Here is an 18,962-nt window from a genome sequence, read left to right on the forward strand (position 1 = left end):
GATCTAATAACATACTGGATAAGTGTGTTTCCATTGATTTAATAACATGCTTTATTATACGTCTAATAATTGTTTTCTAGCTGCATTACTAGGTTCCATTGCATTGCTTTACAATATTGCTGTATAAAGGTGAATACAGTCAGCATAGTAGCTCTTATACCACTATGCGTCCATGTTGTAATCACATGATTTGTAAATGCTTTATAAACGACGTATTAGATTCATTATTCGACAACACTGCTTCAGGCTAACTTCAAAACGAAATAGGTAGCATAGTGGTTACCGTTTCCGCTTTTCAAGTAGAAGGTCGCGAGTTCAATCCCAGCCTCAACCCTTTTTTGTTTTATTTATTTTCTACGCCAATTAATTTAAATCGTAATCATAAATCGTATCACTCACGACAACCAATTTATAGATCTATCGAAAAGAATAGCATCCTTTCCATCGAAATTAGAGAGATGGAGAGGTAACGTTGGTCTAATGTTAAACAACTATGAATAAATTAATCATTCTTACATCTCCTTGAATTAGCTAGAGTTACGGCTGGAAGTGCTGATAGGTTTTCAGATTCAAGCTTTTATTGCTTATTTAGCTGCCCATATGATGTATTCTAGGATAGCTCAGATGGCAAGGCAAGCGGCTGGTGATCGGCAGGTCATGGTTCGAATCCCATATAACGACATGTGTGTGTATGTATGTATGTAATAAATTATCTAGATCTGTGTGATGGGTGGCGTGCTTCGACAGAAATAATGACACAACAATCACTAACGAGAACAAAAACCCCTGCTCTGTGCCGTTCTTATTTTCGGATTAATTATCCCGTAGTTGAATAATCATTTAATAAATGTATAAATAGTGTCTAATTAAACATTATTTCACATGAGAATTAAGCTTCTTGTAAACACCTTTATACCATCGCTGTTTAAGGAAGTATTTTGATGTCTAATAAACGCTGAATAATCAAAAATTTGATCGAATAAGCTCTGTTACTACAACTCTTGTAAGTCGAATAAAAGCTTCTCGACATACCTTATTCAACACCAAATATTTCGATGTGGTTGAATAAATTCTCCAGATTTATGTGAACAAAGCCTGAACAGAAGTTATTATTAAAAATAGTACAAGTATTATTAAGCATAAAGTGGAATAAAACCGTCAAGAAGTCGTTTCTTCAATAGGCAATTGTTTGTTGGGTAGTACCAACATTAGGATGTCATATTCATACGAGCCTGCGTACAAATAAACTTTCAACAGCGTTTTTCTCGGCTTGCTGTTTTTGCAAATGGGTCTGATATGATTTTATGAGGAGTATAGATGTAAGAAAGTGTAACTTGAGTGTTTTGGAATAAATGCCATCTTGTGTCAAAATTATGTTTCATGCGAGGGGGTGATTCTATCTTCGATGCAGGAAAGATTTCTCGAGCATCTAGGATTAAGATTTAGATGTGTCGCACCCCCTGGTTTTATACTAGTTTTGAAGACCTTGTATTAATTAACATCTTTGCCAAAGGAAGCAACATCCTTTATGGTTAGGATATCATGATATGGTTAGGATATCATGTGTCAAAAAAAAAACCTTAGTTGTCTTAGACCCCAAATTCAAATTACCGTATCTTAACGAAAATTCAATGGATTTTTAAAATTTCAAATGTGTTGCAATGTAAATTTAGAGGAATTTAAGCAAAAATTATTACTTTTTTTTTGAGAATTATTGTAAAAAATGTACCCAAGAAGTAAGATATTTCGATGTTATACCATAGAGGTAACTCTAGAACAAGTAGGTCCCGAAGAAACGTGCTCAACTTTTTGGGTCACCTCTGGTACTATCTTCGGTCCCAAGCTTGTCGAATCACCCCTCGAAACATAGGAAAAACCAATAACCCCTCATTTTATCTGTCAAACTTTCATAGCGAATCAAAACAAACATTGCGTAGTACTAGAATTTCGACTAGAATAGGGTACGTTAATCGTTTGCTTGGGACCAATAGGCTACTAAAGTGGTGAGCCAATTTAAAATCGTTAGTTTCGTATTGATTGTTGGTTATACCCCGTTCACATTACAGCGTATATCACGTGATATACGCTGTCTTGCAATGAGCACTCATACATCTAGTTTTCACTGGAAATCCTATGTATTTTGGTAAATTTTAAAAGGGACTATAGGATGAACTAAAACTGTAATTACAGTTATGCCTTATACAGGAATATCGATTTCGCCATCCGTGACAGTAGTTAGGCTTCAAGAACTTCTGGACCATACTACGGTGAAGTTAAGGAGTATAGTGATTCGCACAGTTTCGTATTCTGGACCCCTCTGCGTATAGTAGCAAAGAAAACTGGGTCAGCTACGGAGGAAATAGTTTGGGTCAATACTCTACCATCATCAGTTACTTTATGTCGCCCATGAAAATTACTGTTTGCCAAAGAAAATGCACAATTAACGTCACAATAAGTTGAGCATACGGAAAGACAAATCGGTCAGCTGAATCCAAACATATACCGATCAAATGGTATCGAGCTTCCAGTTGTTCCAAAACTGTATTTCAGTATGGCCGATACAAAAGTTGTGAATTATGTTACCAGTACCAATACCCAATCCTATTTGTGGTCGTGCGGGGAAAAATCTAAACGCTGTCAAACAGAGAAGGTGACCTGAACGAAACCGACACATCAAAATACATTAAAATTCAACAACAAGATCAATGGCGTCCATATTAAGTATCTATGACCACATTAGCCACTTCCGTGCATTCTCCGGATGCCCCTGGGGAAGTGACCAGAACCGAACTTGATCCAAAACTCATCATGTATAAAAGTTAGTTCAGAAAAGAGCCAATTTTAAGTAAAATTGAGCTAAAAACCATGATTTTAAATTAGCTTTCCTGTAATGAAAAATAGCTTCCCCTCCAATATTTTTACATGAAAATATTCATCAATGCACGTAAAATTTGATCACGTCATTAGTTTAAAAAACTGGTTGCCCCAATTTGCAATTATCCGCCAAAATATCGTATGTTTTGAAACACATAAACGCTCTTAACATGTTGCATTTGTGAGGTAGCGTGTTGAAATATTCTAGAAAGCTGCTTGTTTTGGTAAATGAAAAAACTCGTTCAAACATAGTATGCCATGAAAAAATCAAATAAAAAAGTTGTGGTTGAAAAAACGATTTGAAGGGACCTTCCTTAAAAAATACTTCATATCTCAATGAAAACGACGATGATGTTTTCAGCAAACTTTGTGGAAATGATAAGATCTACAACTTTGTGCAACGTTTTATTTTTCTAAAAAGCAAAGAAAAAAATTAATAATTTTATTTTTTGTCCTAAGGGATTTAAATTATGGACGACCCCTTCATCAGATGCGCCTTTTTTTCAAATATAAACTTATCTGAAGACACCAACTTGATTAAACTGCATCTTTATGCACTTATTTAGTTTTTACCTGAAAAATACCCTCCTGGACCACTGTGCATTGGTGGCAATTGTCTTTTAATCGGATACAAAGATATTGCGTTACAAAATAGTACTAATAATTGTTATTTAATCTTCCACATGTTGCCATACGGAATTATTGATTCTGGGTCATTACGCCGAATGTCAGGAAATTGTGTCTCAACACAGGACGAAGAAAATTTGCTGGTCTGAAAAAGAGAACAAACAGCAAAAAATAGAAGGATAAATATGGCTAGTCTAGATTGATCTTAAAGCGCAAACAATTATTTCGCCTTATGTCCAAAAGAAGAAGAGAAGAAGCAATGCAATTGCAAATTTTGTTCATGATGCCAAAAATCATGAAAACAGTTAAAGTCGTGAATAATGTGCACACTTGAAGGAAGGAAAAACAATTTAAAATTTTACATCTTGTATTCCTTACCGAATTTCCAAACCTGAATCTTTGAAGGTTAAATGCGTCTATAACATTTCTTCAATACCAAAAAAAAAACATCTAGATTCATGTGAGAAAAGATCGAGCTGCTTTTAATAGAAGGTAAAATAATGTAACGGTATGTTTCATAACTTGAAAGAACTGCTCATCCCAACTAACAAGTTTGGCTGCAGATTAGCTGTATAAGCCAATAATTGGTTTCTACAGCTAATTTCTATCTGTATGAGTTAGTCTGCAGCTAGAAAATTGTTTGTTGAGATTTTTTAAAGAAGGAAATAGCTATTTATACAACAAGTTGCAAAAAGAAGATTTATCGAAAAGTAGAATTTTTCGGAACCGTTATTTTAGTTAACAAAAGTAGGCCATTGTTTTATTCAAAACAGTGTTGAAAAATGTCACTTTTCAGTAATGAGTGCTAAAATATTTTTTTTAAACATCCCATTGGCAAACTGCCAAACCTGAAACATTCAAATTTCAGTAGAAACCGTGGACCGCTGTTAATCTGAACGACACTTCGTGCATATTAACGAGATTCACTTTTAATTTGAACTTCTAGTAACCTTACGACCACCAGCAATGTGAGTTTTTGGTAGCCCTATTTACTGTTTTGTTTTGATTCTGCGTTCCGTTTCACAATGTTTCCTTTCGCTTTAATCTATTTCATATGCTAGATGACGTTTGAACAATTTTTAGTTTGCACGGCATGCAGATTACCGGGGTTCAAACTAAAAAGTGTTTAGATGAAGAACGGTCAGATTATCGGGGGTCCACGGTGTATGAAATTTAGTCTATTCCGGAAAACCTCAAAACAAAAAATCACAGTCCGACTTCTCTCAAAAACATCCCACCAAACATGTTCATCAATGTAAGCTTACTTTTTGCAGCTTCGTGCTGTAAATCCAGGCCAGTGACAAGGCGTATACCAACAGCAGCGTTTGGCAGTAGGCAGCATGTCCCGGGCTCGAAACATTTATTATTCAGCTTGTCAGGAAAATTATTTTTTTTTTCCTTTGGTTTGTTTTTTCCGTCGATCTTGTTTTCCGTGCTGAGCACCAATGCTACCGACGTGCCATGAAGGCAGCTCCCACACCTGGACCCTACCTATCGACCCATCAACTCATGAACCGGGGACCAACGGCTTTACTTCCCATCCGAAGGAAGGCGTGATCAGAGATGTTATGCCTCAGAACATCCCGGCGGCGCCGACTGGGATTGAACCCAGGCCTGCTGGGGTGAGAGGTAATCACGCTTACCACTACACCACCGGCGCCGTTAGGAAAATTAATTAACAGCCTCAGCTAATAAACGCTTACTTACACTTACTTACACTTTCAAATCGGGTTGTGATTAGCCTCCAAAAGTTACAACTCATTTGGTTAGAAACAGACTTCGCACAAACCATTTGAAGTTTACATGTAAATTACTATGGGAAATCTCAACTTTTTGTTCATTGCCTTCTAGTCTTTTTCCATTTTGAGCTGCAAACCAGTTCAATAACTATTCTTATAGTTAATTTTCTCAGCTACAACTTTGCTGAAGATCGTTTCTAAGTAATAGGAAATAGCCATTAATTAATTAAGAGATTGGTAAACTTATGACATGATCAAGCAGCTGCTCTGTAGGCAACACTGTATTTTGCAGTGTGACATAGTAGCCACAATTTTTGTGTCCTATTTAACGCCCCAGAAACACCAATGTTGCCTGCTGAGCAGTTGATTGAACATGATCATAAGACATCAGTGCATTGAACCATTAATAACTTTCGATCCTTGCATTTAATCAAAAAGGGAAAATTTCCTACAAGTAAAGTTGAAAGTTTTTGAAGCAGACCGATATGGTGAGTTATTAGATAGACATGAACAAAAATCTTGGTTTTACCATAGTAATTCCCATACAAACTTCAAATGGTTTGTGCCATCTCAGTTTCTCACCAAATGGGTTCAAATTTTGAGAGGTTAGTCAGGATTCGATTTGGAATCGTTTAAGTACTGTGGAGCGATAATTTCAAATTTTGCATCACTCTAATGAGCATTATATGTATAATAAATTATAAAATATGCTCATAACACAGAAAACAGACGTTGAGGCTCGAACAAAATTTCTCTAAAAACTAGTGTGAAGATTCCTATTTGACTTAAGCGCCACTAACGGCGACTTCCCCACTTGAAATCCCTCTTTGACAACCTGATGGCGCTGGCGTTGAACAACTTACACTAGACACTAAGTGCTGGTAACGCCAAGTGGCAATTTTCAACAGAAAATTTATCGATACTAGCGCCAAATTGATCGAAAGTTGAAAATTTATAAGGGAAATCAGGATATGCTAGTGCCACGTAACGGCGATGTTCACACTTATCTTTACACAAACCGACCGAAGTTGGACGTCTGTTCTCTGTGCTCATAATTATTATACAAAAAAAGCTCATGCTCATAGTTTATCATCCAAGTGTGTCCGCGGCATTACTCTACTACTGTACACATGTTTCTTAAAATACAACTTATAGCTGCAATGCAAAGCTTATGAAAAGTGTATATTACTCAACTCATAGCATCTACACAATTAAACATCGAAAACGCATTTCTAACTGTTAAATAGCTTGTACTCAGCTAATTAGCTGTATAATCGAGCTTTGGAAGCATTTAAGTAACCAACGTGGTTTGGATTTCACCCAACTAACATTTTTAGCTTTACTAATTATAAACCGACTGTTCCAGCGTCATGATGTAAGGTAGCTGAAAATATGCTGCAAATTCAGCTTCAGGCAGAAGCTAACCAAATGGTTTTGAAAAGCATTTTCTAAGTATTTTAACAACCATTATTCAATCGTCAATCGTCAGTCGTACCACAGACAAACAGACGTAACTCTTTGAAAAACTTGTTCTTGAAAACATAGTATCTCAAAACATATAACCTCAGTAGCGACATCTATCTGGCTTCTCGCGGAAAACAAGCTTGCTCGCTAACTCGTAAACAATATTGCATAAAAGTTCTATAGAATATATAGAAACGTCAAAGTGATCCGATGCCAGCGCTACGGCGAGTAGTTCGCGGAACTGATAATATTCAAATCAACCGTTAAATGCATGTACGAAGATACACAATGAAGAGTTACGTCTGTTTGTCTGTGGTCGTACTGAATAACAGAAGCCAATGAACGCAAATATCGCATCTATACACATGTTACTCAACATACAGCTGCAAAATTATGCCAATAAAACGAATATATTACTCATTTGATGGCTTTTATACAACTCACCACTCTTGCTGAATAAGATGAACATCAAACGTACTTTTTCAACTACTATACAACCTAAATATACTCAGCCAATTAACTGTATTACAGCTTCTTTGGAAGCATTTTTACAAGAATCTATGTTTATTTTTGGATATGTGCAGTTTTACAGCTTTTACTCCGCTTGTTTTGCAAAGCTGAATAAACTAGTCGAGAAAAGTGTTGCATGAGCACTATTATAAAACTTTTACTCAGTGATATCGTTGTAGAAAGAAATGCAGACATTTTCACGTCCCTTCTAAATGCTGACGTAGCTAACTTGGTAGCTGCAGTTAATAATTTAGTTGTGTGTGCTGCTTCTAAATAATACCTACGCATATATGATGTAAAAACAATATTTAACTCGGATTCAATATGGAGCTGCATAGTGATTATTAGATAATTGGGAAAAGGTTGAATAAGCGCCTTTCAAGTCTATTTCATTTATTTAATTTGTTTATTTAATTTGTTTTTCGTCATCGGACTTAACGTGTCTAAATGAAGCCTGATAGGGAAAAGCCTAGAAAAGGCGTAAAAACCCCATATCTTTTCGAAATACATGAATCTCAATAATACAAAACAATTACAACGAACATAAATCAAGTCTATAGCATAAAAAAGTTATCCTTCTATGGCATAGAGTTGTCCGTGAATCAGGTAGAAGTCCTCGCCCTTCTCAGGAGTCTGCGTTGAATACGGTGACGAAAGGTTTCCCCCGCGTTTAAAGTCGAAAAACTCGTAAAACTTGTTGAAACGCCCAGACATGAACCGTATTGGGTCATGCAAGCTGTAGTTCGCAGCACGAGGTCCAAGATGCAGGAAACTCCTCGCTCGAAGAACTCGTATGGGTGCGTGGACTTCGAATTCAGCCAAGATTCCTGGAGAGTCGATATCACCAATAAGTACTTTCGCTGGGAACACGGCCTGACTAATCGTCCGCCTATGTTCTAGTGTTTCAAGACCCAGAAGTTGACAACGATCTTCGTACGGCGGAAGGTTCACAGGGTCATTCAAAGGAAGGTGACGAAAGGCATACCGAACAAATTTCCTTTGAACAGATTCAATCCTCGCTATCCAAACTGCTTGATACGGGCACCATACTACCGAACTGAATTCCAAGATCGATCGCACTAGAGAGCAGTAAAGAGCTTTTAGACAGGTAGGATCGCGAAACTCGTCAGTGATCTTGAAAATGAACCCGAGTTGCCTATTAGCTTTCGCAACGATGCCCGAGTAATGAAGCTTGAATGTTAAGGCGCAGTCCAGCGTGATTCCTAGGTCACGAACATTGTCCACACGTTGCGGATGTTGGTGATTTATCGTATAGTTGAATGCCACTGTTTTTAGCTTGCGATGAAATGAGATAATATTACATTTGTACATTCAACGTGAGATAGTTTCTTGAGCACCACTCTTCGAAAGTATCGATTAGGTGCTGAAGCCGCAAGCAATCGGCGAAGCTACGAACAATCACATAGATCTTCACATCATCCGCGTAGAACGATCGGCAACCAGTTGGGAGGATCAGTCCGGCCTCATTCACAAAAATCGAGAATAGCAATGATCCCAAGTTGCTACCTTGAGGAACACCGGAGCTGTTTGTAAGATAGTTCGATTGCTCTGATCCGATTCTAACACAAAGTTCCCGATTGGTCAGATAGGACTTGAACCAACGAGTTAAACCCGAGGATACACCGAGTTTTTCAAGTTTAGCTAGCAGTATGGAGTGGTCAACCCGGTCGAATGCAGCCTTAAGATCTGTATATACAACGTCCACCTGCGCTCCAGCTTCCATACTCCGAACACATAAAGAAATGAACGGAGCTTGATTTGTTGAAACTGATCTCTTGGGATAAAAACCGTGTTGGTCAGGAGAAATGTAATTTCTGCAGCTAGAGAATAATGCGTCGTTGATAATGATTTCGAAAACTTTAGAGCAGGCACTGAGTGATGTGATCCCTCAGTAGTTTTCGACGTTTCTCTTGTCTCCTTTCTTGTAGATCGGGAACATGAATGACGATTTCCAACGCGTAGGGAACTCCCCCTGCTGTGATGAAATATTGAACAGCTTCGAAAGCGGTGTTGTAAGCTCTGAACAGCATCGCTTCAGGATGCTTGAGGGGAGCCCGTCAGGGCCAGCAGCATTAGAAAATTTCAGCTTCATGATGGCGGATTCGACGAGGTCTACTGTAACCGAGGTATTCGAAAAATTGCAAGCATCACTGGGAGTGTCCCTCACCGCTTCAGCAACTTGGGACAACGAAGCCGTAGTGTCATTGAAAATGCTTTTGAAATGTTCTGCCAGAAGATTACATTTCTCAAGGGAATTGCTGGCGATTCTATCACCCAGGTGAATTTCGACTGGTAGCCCCTCCTCGTTTCGTTTGGTATTCACGAATGACCAGAACTGCTTTGGATTAAGCCGTAAATTAGCCTGCACACGCCTTGTGTAGCTCTTGTAAAGAATGCGGTTATATGTGCTATATTCGTTGCTCGTTGTTGAAAATAATCGTTTGGTGAACTCAGACGCTTCAAATTCCGTAGTCGAGCATTGGACCATGTGGGTTTGGGAGAGGGTCTCATCAATGGGACAAAATCAGTTATTGCCCGGCCAACTACCTCAGCGAAGTAGTTGACGGCTTCATCAATAGATGAACACGTGTCAAGGAACTGCCAATCTGCCTGGGCAAGCGAGTGACTCAGCGCGACGAAATCTGCTCTACGAAAGTCGAGCTTATGTACATCAACAGGGGGGTTATCGTAGCGAACAAGAACAGATAGGTTGATGGAAACTTCCAACGCAGGATGATTGGTGTCGATGCCAATCAAAGGCTCTGGGGCTTCTACGAAAGAACATTCCAGTCCTGCAGTTGCAGTTGCTATTCAGTATCGAGTTGATTTGCGTTAAGCCATGCAGGTTGAAACCATCAAGGAGAGCACAGCAGGATGCGGGCATGTTCGAGCGAAGAACATCAATGCTAGGAAGATCGTTTGCAGGAACGTTCCATGAGAGCCCAGACTGATTGTAGTCACCAAATACCAGAGCTTGATCGTTTTGTTCTAGTCGAGAGAACACGGTACCAATCGAACTGATGTGGTTTGCAATGCTGCTCGAATCAAATTTCCGGTCTAGAGGTACATAGCGCCAATACTTATCGATCTACGAGACGTCGTTATTTTGACCCATAGCTGCTCTAGAGAAGTGCAAACTGGAGCAGGATCGATGCAGGTGCTTAGGCGTTTGGATACCGCAATCAAGATGCCTCCCCCACGCGATTTGGCACTATTCTGGTTGTTGCGGTCGTTTCGAAATACCGTGAACAGACTGCCAAATAATTGAGATGAATTAATGCGGTCATCGAGCCAGGTTTCCGTAAGAACTATGACATCGTAGTCAGAGTCAACGGCAGTCAGGAAAAAAAATCATCAATCTTTGTTCGCAGGCCACGAACGTTCTGTTAATACACCAACAGGCGGTCGAACGAAGTCGGTTGAAGGTCTGCAGAATGATCGATCAGCCGAAACGAGCATGGTGGTACTCTGGAACACAGAGACGGATCAGGAGATGAACTGTTTTCAACAAACGCATACTTGCCTGATGTAGAAGGTTGGAGACCCCTTCACCATTCTCAACCACAGGGCCAGAACGACTACGATGACAGGAATCAGCAAGCGCGACTGGGTTGAGTGGCTCAGGGGCGAGCAAGATCCGATGCAGTGCTGTATGTCCCATCGGTAATGTGGGATTTGAAGCCATCGGAGTATGACGTTTCAGTCGAACCAGCCGGTTGTTGCTCTTGAGGCGGTGAGGCGCTGGAAGCAACGGACGAATCAGGAGCAGAACTGGTGATGACACGAACATACTTGCCACGTACATAGTTGCGGGTTGGAAGACCCCTTCTCCAAGCCCACACACAGGTCCAGGACGACTGCAGAACGATGACTGGATTAACTCGACTGTGGCGGGAGAAGAAGGGGCTTCCGCAGTGCTAACTTCAATGTGTCCCAGAGTGTTCAGGTGACAGGCGGGCGATGCATAGTTGATGGTTGGTAAAGCGCTAGAACCAATGGACGAATCAGGAGCGGGACTGATCATGACACGATCATACTTGCCTTGAATTGTAGGTTGGAAGACCCCTTCTCCAAGCCCACACACAGGTCCAGGACGAATATACAATAATCGCAAAAAGGCTTGCCCAAAAAGCCAAAAGTAGAAACTAAGTTCGCCAGATTTGTTTGTATAGAGGTTAAGTAAAACTTGCTATCGTATAGTATTTGAATACATCTTGAGGCTGTATAAATTAAATTAGCAAAGCGTTTACGGAAACACGATGTAACGGGCAATTCGGGGTAAATGGTATTCGGCTCAATGTCCTAAAGCCATGGCCTCAAATTGCCTAGTCAGTTAGTATGGAGTTATACCTAGTCAAAGACCGAAATATTCAGGATTTTTTTAAAGGCGTATATATTTCAATAACAATTATTGCATGCAATTAAGTCTGTATTAAACTGTACATCAATTTTTTCAAAGAAAAACTGGTCCGTTTACAGGAATGTATTTTGGAAAAAAAAAAGAGAATCTTATTGGATTGATAAAAGTGCTTGGTGGAGCTCAACAGTAAAAACTTAAAATAATTCAATTTTACAAACAAGACAACTGGCATCTAAAGGGCGAACACGAAATTATTGCGACACATTCAACAGGGCTTAACTTTTTTACCATTGGGTAAAAACAACCAAATTTTGCACACTTTCTCATTGATGTGTATTGTGTACATGCTGTCAAACTCGAAGTCGTGTTTCTCGATTCAACGAAAATGGAGGTGAACCAACGCGAGTTGAGAGAACAAATTCTTTCCAAACACCTGGAATTTCCTGACCTGTCGCACCGACAGTTGGAAAAAATGTTGAACATTCACCATTCAACCGTCTCCAGAGTGTTGAAGCGGTTCCAGGAGCGATTGACGTTGGACCACGGCAAAGGAGCTGGAAGAAAACCGGGACCGGAGAACAAAAAGACGGAGGGAAAGGTGAAGCGGATGATTAAAGCAAATCCCAACGTCTCAAGCCGTGATTTGGCTAAAAAGATCGGCATGTCGCAGAGCTCCGTCCAGAATGCAAAGAAGAGAGCTGGACTACATACATACAAGGTACAGAACTTCCCAAACCGCGATGAGCGGCAACAATCGACGGCTAAAACTCGGGCACGGAAGCTCTACGAGAAGATGCTGACAAAATATGGCTGCTGTGTGATGGACGACGAAACGTATATAAAAGCCGATTTTAAGCAAATTCCGGGGTTGGAGTTTTTCACCGGCAAGAGCAAGTTCGATGTGGACGACAAATTTAAGAAGAAGAAAATGTCGAAGTTCGCCTCCAAATATCTCATTTGGCAGGCCATCTGCTCTTGCGGACTGAGGAGTGAGCCTTACGTGACAAAGGGCACAGTAAATGGCGAGATCTACAAATCTGAGTGCCTCGAGAAGCGCCTTTTGCCGTTCTTGCAGCAGCACGACGAAGCTCCGCTATTTTAGCCAGATTTGGCATCATGCCACTATTCTAAAAGTGTCCTCGAGTGGTATGAGGCCAATTCTGTCCATTTTGTTCCAAAGGACATGAATCCGCCAAACTGTCCGGAGCTGCGCCCGGTGGAGCAGTACTGGGCAATAATGAAGCGGGAACTTCGGAAGAGCAAGAAGACAGTCAAAGACGAGAAGGACATGTTAAGAAAATGGAAAAAAAAAACTGAGAAACTGGTACCGGATGACACTGTAAAGACTTTGATGGAGGGCATCAAGCGAAAATGCGTTCAATTTTACATTCAAGGCTCCATCGATTAACTTTTCTTTTGATTTTTGAAGTAAATATATGTATAAAACTACCCTAAAATTTTGGTTTGATTCTAAACATTATAAGAAAATTGGCATGACATTTTCGGTGTCGCAATAATTTCGTGTTCGCCCTTTAAATCCGAGAATTTCCCATGAAAATAGTGACTTTTATGGTTTAAAGATGATGGAGTGGATGAATTAAACTAATAATGATCAAATGTATGTATTCGAAAAAATCAATGTTGTATCGTTATGGAGATATGTCACAATACAGAATATATTTAGAACGCGAATTTAAAGGAACCAATGTAATTTTCGTTATAGAAAAAAATCGATTATATATAGTCAAGGATCATTAATGGTCAAGTTGAATATTAGCCATAAACGTCACGACGATCATAACTTCCGTTGTCCAGCATCGCACTAAAACGTATATGCATATCAATAATTTAGCAACAGATGCACAGCAATGAAAAGAAAGCAACAGAGGAAGCCTTCTAAAGTATCATCCAGGTCAACAGCACTCATTGTTATGGTTATGGAACCGGTACGACGAATATCAAATTATTTAGATATCCTGTATCATAATGCACAATCAATTCTTCATATATATCCCACTTATTAGTCATAACACTTGCGCACAGGTGCATCACATTTGCTGCAACAGTTAATGGGATTCGTTCCTTCCACCCACCTACCGTTACTGGTGTAGGGTAACTGATACACAACAAAGTCCATTCTCCGCTTTTATGAACATATCAGTGCCGACCTGTTAACCGCATTATACCGCTTAGCTTAGCTTGTTCCAGATGGTTACCTTCGGTGTCAAATTACAAAACTCGGTAAGCGGCGCTGTACGAGAATATATGTTCATTCCAGCTGAAAAATATGTCATGTTTCATGCATTAAATTGGCTGAGCATAGATCGAAATGATTTATAACTCATGCATAGCTACAATTACATTATTCTTATTAGGCCGGAAAAAATATCAAGTTTTTCTTTTGTCCCCCCCCCCCCCCCCCCCCCTCAAAAGTTTGGAATATCACGAAGGGGGAAATAAAAAAAAACTTTCAGTGTATATTTATTTTTCGAGTATCGCTATTTCATTTGGGTATGGATACTCACTTTGCTCGATTTTATTATGTTGTAGAATTTCATCTTGTTCTTTAATAATTTTTTTTACAAAAATTGGTACTAGACCGGTACGGCATGCCAGGCCCTTGAAATCGGATCAGGCGGTTTTAGTTGTTGAACGGATTTTATCGAACTCATTCCTAATCTTGTTTGGCAACTCACTAGGTAAGCCGCCTTCAATCTGATTGATCCCCCTTGTTCGCTGCGCAAATGTTCGTCTTGTTCCAGTCGGGTCGCTACCAATAACCATTTTCATTGGGTCGTTAGTCACCCGATTTTCGTATTCGATCTAAAAAAGCTGCAATGCTACTTAATGATTCAATTCTTTTCTACAGTGATTCAACAATTTCCGAGCTAAATCCAATCTTTTCAAAATTAGTTTTAAATTTTTAGAAGTGAGATCAAATCAGAAACGATTCAAGAAATTCCTAATTGAGGTGATATTTTTCAAAGCAGATTCAAAACTGCGTCGAATAAGTTATCAACATTTTTCTAACTGAGTCTAAACCTTTCTGTTATGTTACTCAATCCTCCTCAAAGTTGTCAAAGCTTTCCTGAAGTGATTCAACATATCCCGAACCTAAGGTTTAAAGAATTGGTTTCACTTTTTCTGGAGTGAGGCCACATTAGCTGATTAAATTTCTTTCCTAAATGAATCCAAGCTTTCCTGCATTGATTAAACTTTTTCCAAACTTTGACCAAACAGGTTTGATATTTTCCTAAGTGAGTGCCAAATTTTGTGTTAACTGCTGTGGCATTTGGCAAGGATATAACCTTGTTTAGGTCATCTAGCTTTTCTAAAAGTGTAGAAAGTTTTCCGAAGTGAACCGACACTTTTTTGAGCTTAAATTTTCCAAACGGAGTCCAACTTTTTCAGAAGTAGTTCAATACCTTCCTTAGGGAGTCAAAACTTTTGAATTACATTCAAAGTGTTTTTGTGTTACTTCATACGCGAAGTTAACGATTTTCAGAGTTGGTTGGAAATGCTAACATGAAGCTTTAGTGTGATGATTTATTAGCTAGAGAATGATCTTTAGAAAAGGGTAGGTGGATAGTTCCGTTAGAGTACGGCAGTATGAAAATTGAATAGAAGTTGAAAATGAGCGAAGGGCCATTAATGTGACAGTTTTTTCAAGATAGACGCACATTTTTGCCTGTGGACTTGGAGACATACTTCAAGTCCCCGCGTACATCGTACGGGTTAGGCAAAAATGTGCGTCTATCTTGAAAAAACTGTCACATTAATGGCCCTTCGCTCATTTTCAACTTCTATTCAATTTTCATACTGCCGTACTCTAACGGAACTATCCACATACCCTCTTCTAAAGATCATTCTCTAGCTAATAAATCATCACACTAAAGCTTCATGTTAGCATTTCCAACCAACTCCTTTTGAATTATATTTAATGTTAGTCTGAGCATTCCTGAAGTGATTTAACTAACTTTTAACATAGATTCCACTCCCCTAGACCCCTTCCTCGCTCTTGTGAGATTCATATCCTTTCAAAATTAGGCTGAGATTTTAAACAATGGACCTTCGTGTGTTCATGCCTGATGGTAGATTTTTTTAAGCAAGCACAATTGTTTAGGAAACTGGGCTTACATCATTTCTATTTTTTTTATAGAAATTTGGATTTCTTGATCAGCCAAGTTGGATTTTGGCTCCGTCCTTTGAAAGGCAGGCTTGGATTTTATAGAATAGACCTCTATGAGTTCACACGTGACGGCAGATTTTTTTTTTAAGCCAGGTTGGATTTCGGTTCTATCGTTACAAGTTTGTGCTTTGGTTTTATAGCATGGAACTTGCTGAATCCATACGTAAAGGACCAACCTGCTTAATATTCACAAAAGTACGTATTTTCATAGAAACTTTGATTTTCTGTTCTGCCAAGTTGAATTTCTGCTCCAATATTTAAAAAAATATACTTGGATTTTAAATAATGGGCCTTGCTAAATCCATACGTCAGGATTATTTTTTTGAATTTTTTTTTGAAAAGCGAGTTTAAATTCACAATAATACGTATTTTGATGGAAGTTCGGGTTTCCTGTTCAGCCAAGTTGGATTTTGGCTCAGACCTTCGAAAAATAGGATTAGATTTTATAGGCTGGACCTAGCTGAATCCATACGTGGTGGTACATTTTTTGAAGCATGCACATTTTTTTTTAGAAAACTGGGTATAAATTCTCAAAAGTACGTATTTTTATAGAAATTTGTATGTCAAGTCGATTTTCAGCGCCTTCCTTTGAAAATAGTCGTGGATTTTATAGAACTGCTAAATCCATACGTATTTTCATAGAAATTTTGTTTTTCAGTTCTGCCAAATTGCATTCCGGTTCATATCTTTGAAAAATAAGCTTGTATTTTATTGAATGGACATTTTATGAATCTATACGTGAAGGTTGAACCAGGTTTGTAATTCGAAGAGTATATTTTTTTGAAATTTGGGCTTCCTTTTCTGCTAAGTTGGATTTTGATACCGTCCATTGAAAGTTGTGGTCCTTGCTGAATTCATACGTGATGATTATTTTTTAAGCACCCACCAAACCAGGTTTAAAGTACGTATTTTTGTTAAAATTTGGATTTTATGTTCATCCAAGATGGATTATGGCTCCTTCCTTTGAATTTTGTTGAATAGACCTTCCTAAATCCATACGTCTAGTTAGATTTTTTGAAGCACGCGCAATTGTTGAGAAAACTGAGTTTAAATTCATAAAGTACAGATCATGTAAATTTAGGTGCTCTGAGAGCGACATATACGACCGTCAATTTGGACATAAATTTGAGTCATAACAGACGCGAAATATAGCTCAATCAAACGTACTTGTCCACGAACAACGAACTTTTCAGTCTCAGAGCACTTAATATAACATGACCTGTTTGATTACGTCTCATATTTTATGTCAAAGATGGATTCCGTCACGTCTAAAATTAGCTATTTTTAAGTGTGTAGGTATTTTCATATCAATTTGGGTTTCCTGTTCTGCCATGTAATATTTGAGTAAGGAGGAACTATCATAAGTAAGTAAGTAAGTAAGGCCCAAGCGCAATGACAGCGGATGCTGAACGGCAGCGGTAGCGGGAAAGCCCGATTGGAGGAAGCCTACTTGTCGGATTGAAAACTAGTTAGAACCAAATCGAATTCGGTTAGTCACCGTGATGTCATTTGTGACCAATGAGATACAGAGAGAGGTGAAGCAGATCGAGAAATATTGATGTATTAGTAAACCGAAAAATCAACGTAAACGCAAGTAGTGACGTCACTAATTGCTTGTATCGTACAGGGGTTTTACTCACACAACTTAACCGATTGCTTCACCTCGGTAATCCAGCTCATTGATTTGTGACAACTGTCAAATTTGTCGTTTCCGTTCCGCTTCCGCCCACATTGCGTTTGTTGCTTAAAGGTTTCCTCATATTGTATAACATTTGAATACAGCTTGAGCATAGACAAACAGACATAACACTCGCAAGATGTTCATCGAATAAGCATTTAACGGTCAATTTAAAAGTATCGTAGTTGGTAGTACAGCCACCTGTGACGTACATAGTCAATTCCCTTGCGTTTGACGTTTACGTTGTAAAAGCAATGGTGATCATTCTAGTGCCGTGTACTGAATTCCAGAGCGTAGAAATTGGAAAGGGTTTTCGACGGATAAATGAATTCGTACCGTTTGTGTTTGAGCGGGAAAACTCTGACCTCGGGACATCTTCAGGTTCCACAGAATCACACTAGACAAGAAAACTGTAAAAATTGAGTCCCTGAAGAAGGTCCCAAACGGACCGAAACGTTGGACAAAAATTAAATAGCAGTATTTTGATTTTGTCGAGACTGAACAGCCATTCACAACACACGTTTACACACTACCGCCATCTGTTCAGCGTACTACCCACCACAGTGTACTCAACAGATGGCGGTAATGTTTTAGCGGCGATGTTTTACATTGAGAAATATTCAATGTGTTATGTATGTTTGTCTGTGGCTTGAGGTTGTATAAATGAAATGAGTAAAAGCTTTTATATTGTGAAAATTATTAGTTTGGATAGGCTGTAGTGTGAACGGGATATTGATATTACCCTAACTCGATATTCTTTCTAACTCGAGGCTACTTTAACTACTTTGCTCATAACATTTCCAAAATTAACCTCCGTAGTTCGATATCCTCTCTTACTCGATGATCCCTCGAGTAAAGGCCTAAACGCAATGTGGGCGGAAGCGGAACAGAAACGGCAAGTTTGACAGTTGTCACAAATTACATCAAGATGCCTAACCGTAGTCGATTTGGTTCTAACTAGTTTTTAATCTGAAAAGTAGGTTTACTCACATCGGACTTTTCCGCTGCAGCTGCCGTTCCGCTTCCGCTGTCATTGCGCTTGGGCCTTAAAAGGACAAAAATGATACAAACTTGGAAAGCTCTTAATTAACAATTGCGAAAATGACCAAAGGGCAATAAATTGACAACAAGAGAATAAAGTGTAATTTGTAACTCGTTAATTCAAATTTGCAAGATACAAAATAAGCTGCTCTAACTGCTAGTTGTAATTAATAATATTGATGAAACATAATACTACTCACCCGTTTGGCGGCAACGTTCCGATCTCTCTAACACGCCTCTGTTACTTGAGAATATAATCATTCATTGTGCAATGCACAAGCTACACTACTTACCTGCTAATGGAGACGCCAAATAATCTACGTATAATGCAAACAAAGAAGCCCTACTTCCAAACCCTGGTTCCACCTTTCTTTATGTGCCTGCAAGAGTCAATTTAAAGTTCCACGTCCACACCGTCCGAACAAAGGCCGAAGCTTCTTGTTTCACTTTAAACAATTT

General features: G+C 38.9%; 2 protein-coding genes across 2 annotated transcripts in view; one reads left to right on the plus strand and one right to left on the minus strand.

Annotated features, from left to right (window-relative positions):
• LOC135704222 (cytoplasmic 60S subunit biogenesis factor ZNF622) overlaps positions 1–18,962 on the plus strand; it is a 530,133-nt gene that overhangs the window by 384,057 nt on the left and 127,114 nt on the right. The window lies entirely within an intron of this gene.
• Positions 1–18,962, minus strand: part of slmb (beta-transducin repeat containing E3 ubiquitin protein ligase slmb) — a 376,498-nt gene that overhangs the window by 76,045 nt on the left and 281,491 nt on the right. The window lies entirely within an intron of this gene.

The sequence above is a fragment of the Ochlerotatus camptorhynchus genome, unplaced genomic scaffold (assembly GCF_037179485.1).
Source record: "Ochlerotatus camptorhynchus isolate MF236.1 unplaced genomic scaffold, CSIRO-AGI_Acam_v1.1 ptg000232l, whole genome shotgun sequence".
In the NCBI taxonomy this organism is placed as follows: domain Eukaryota; kingdom Metazoa; phylum Arthropoda; class Insecta; order Diptera; family Culicidae; genus Ochlerotatus; species Ochlerotatus camptorhynchus.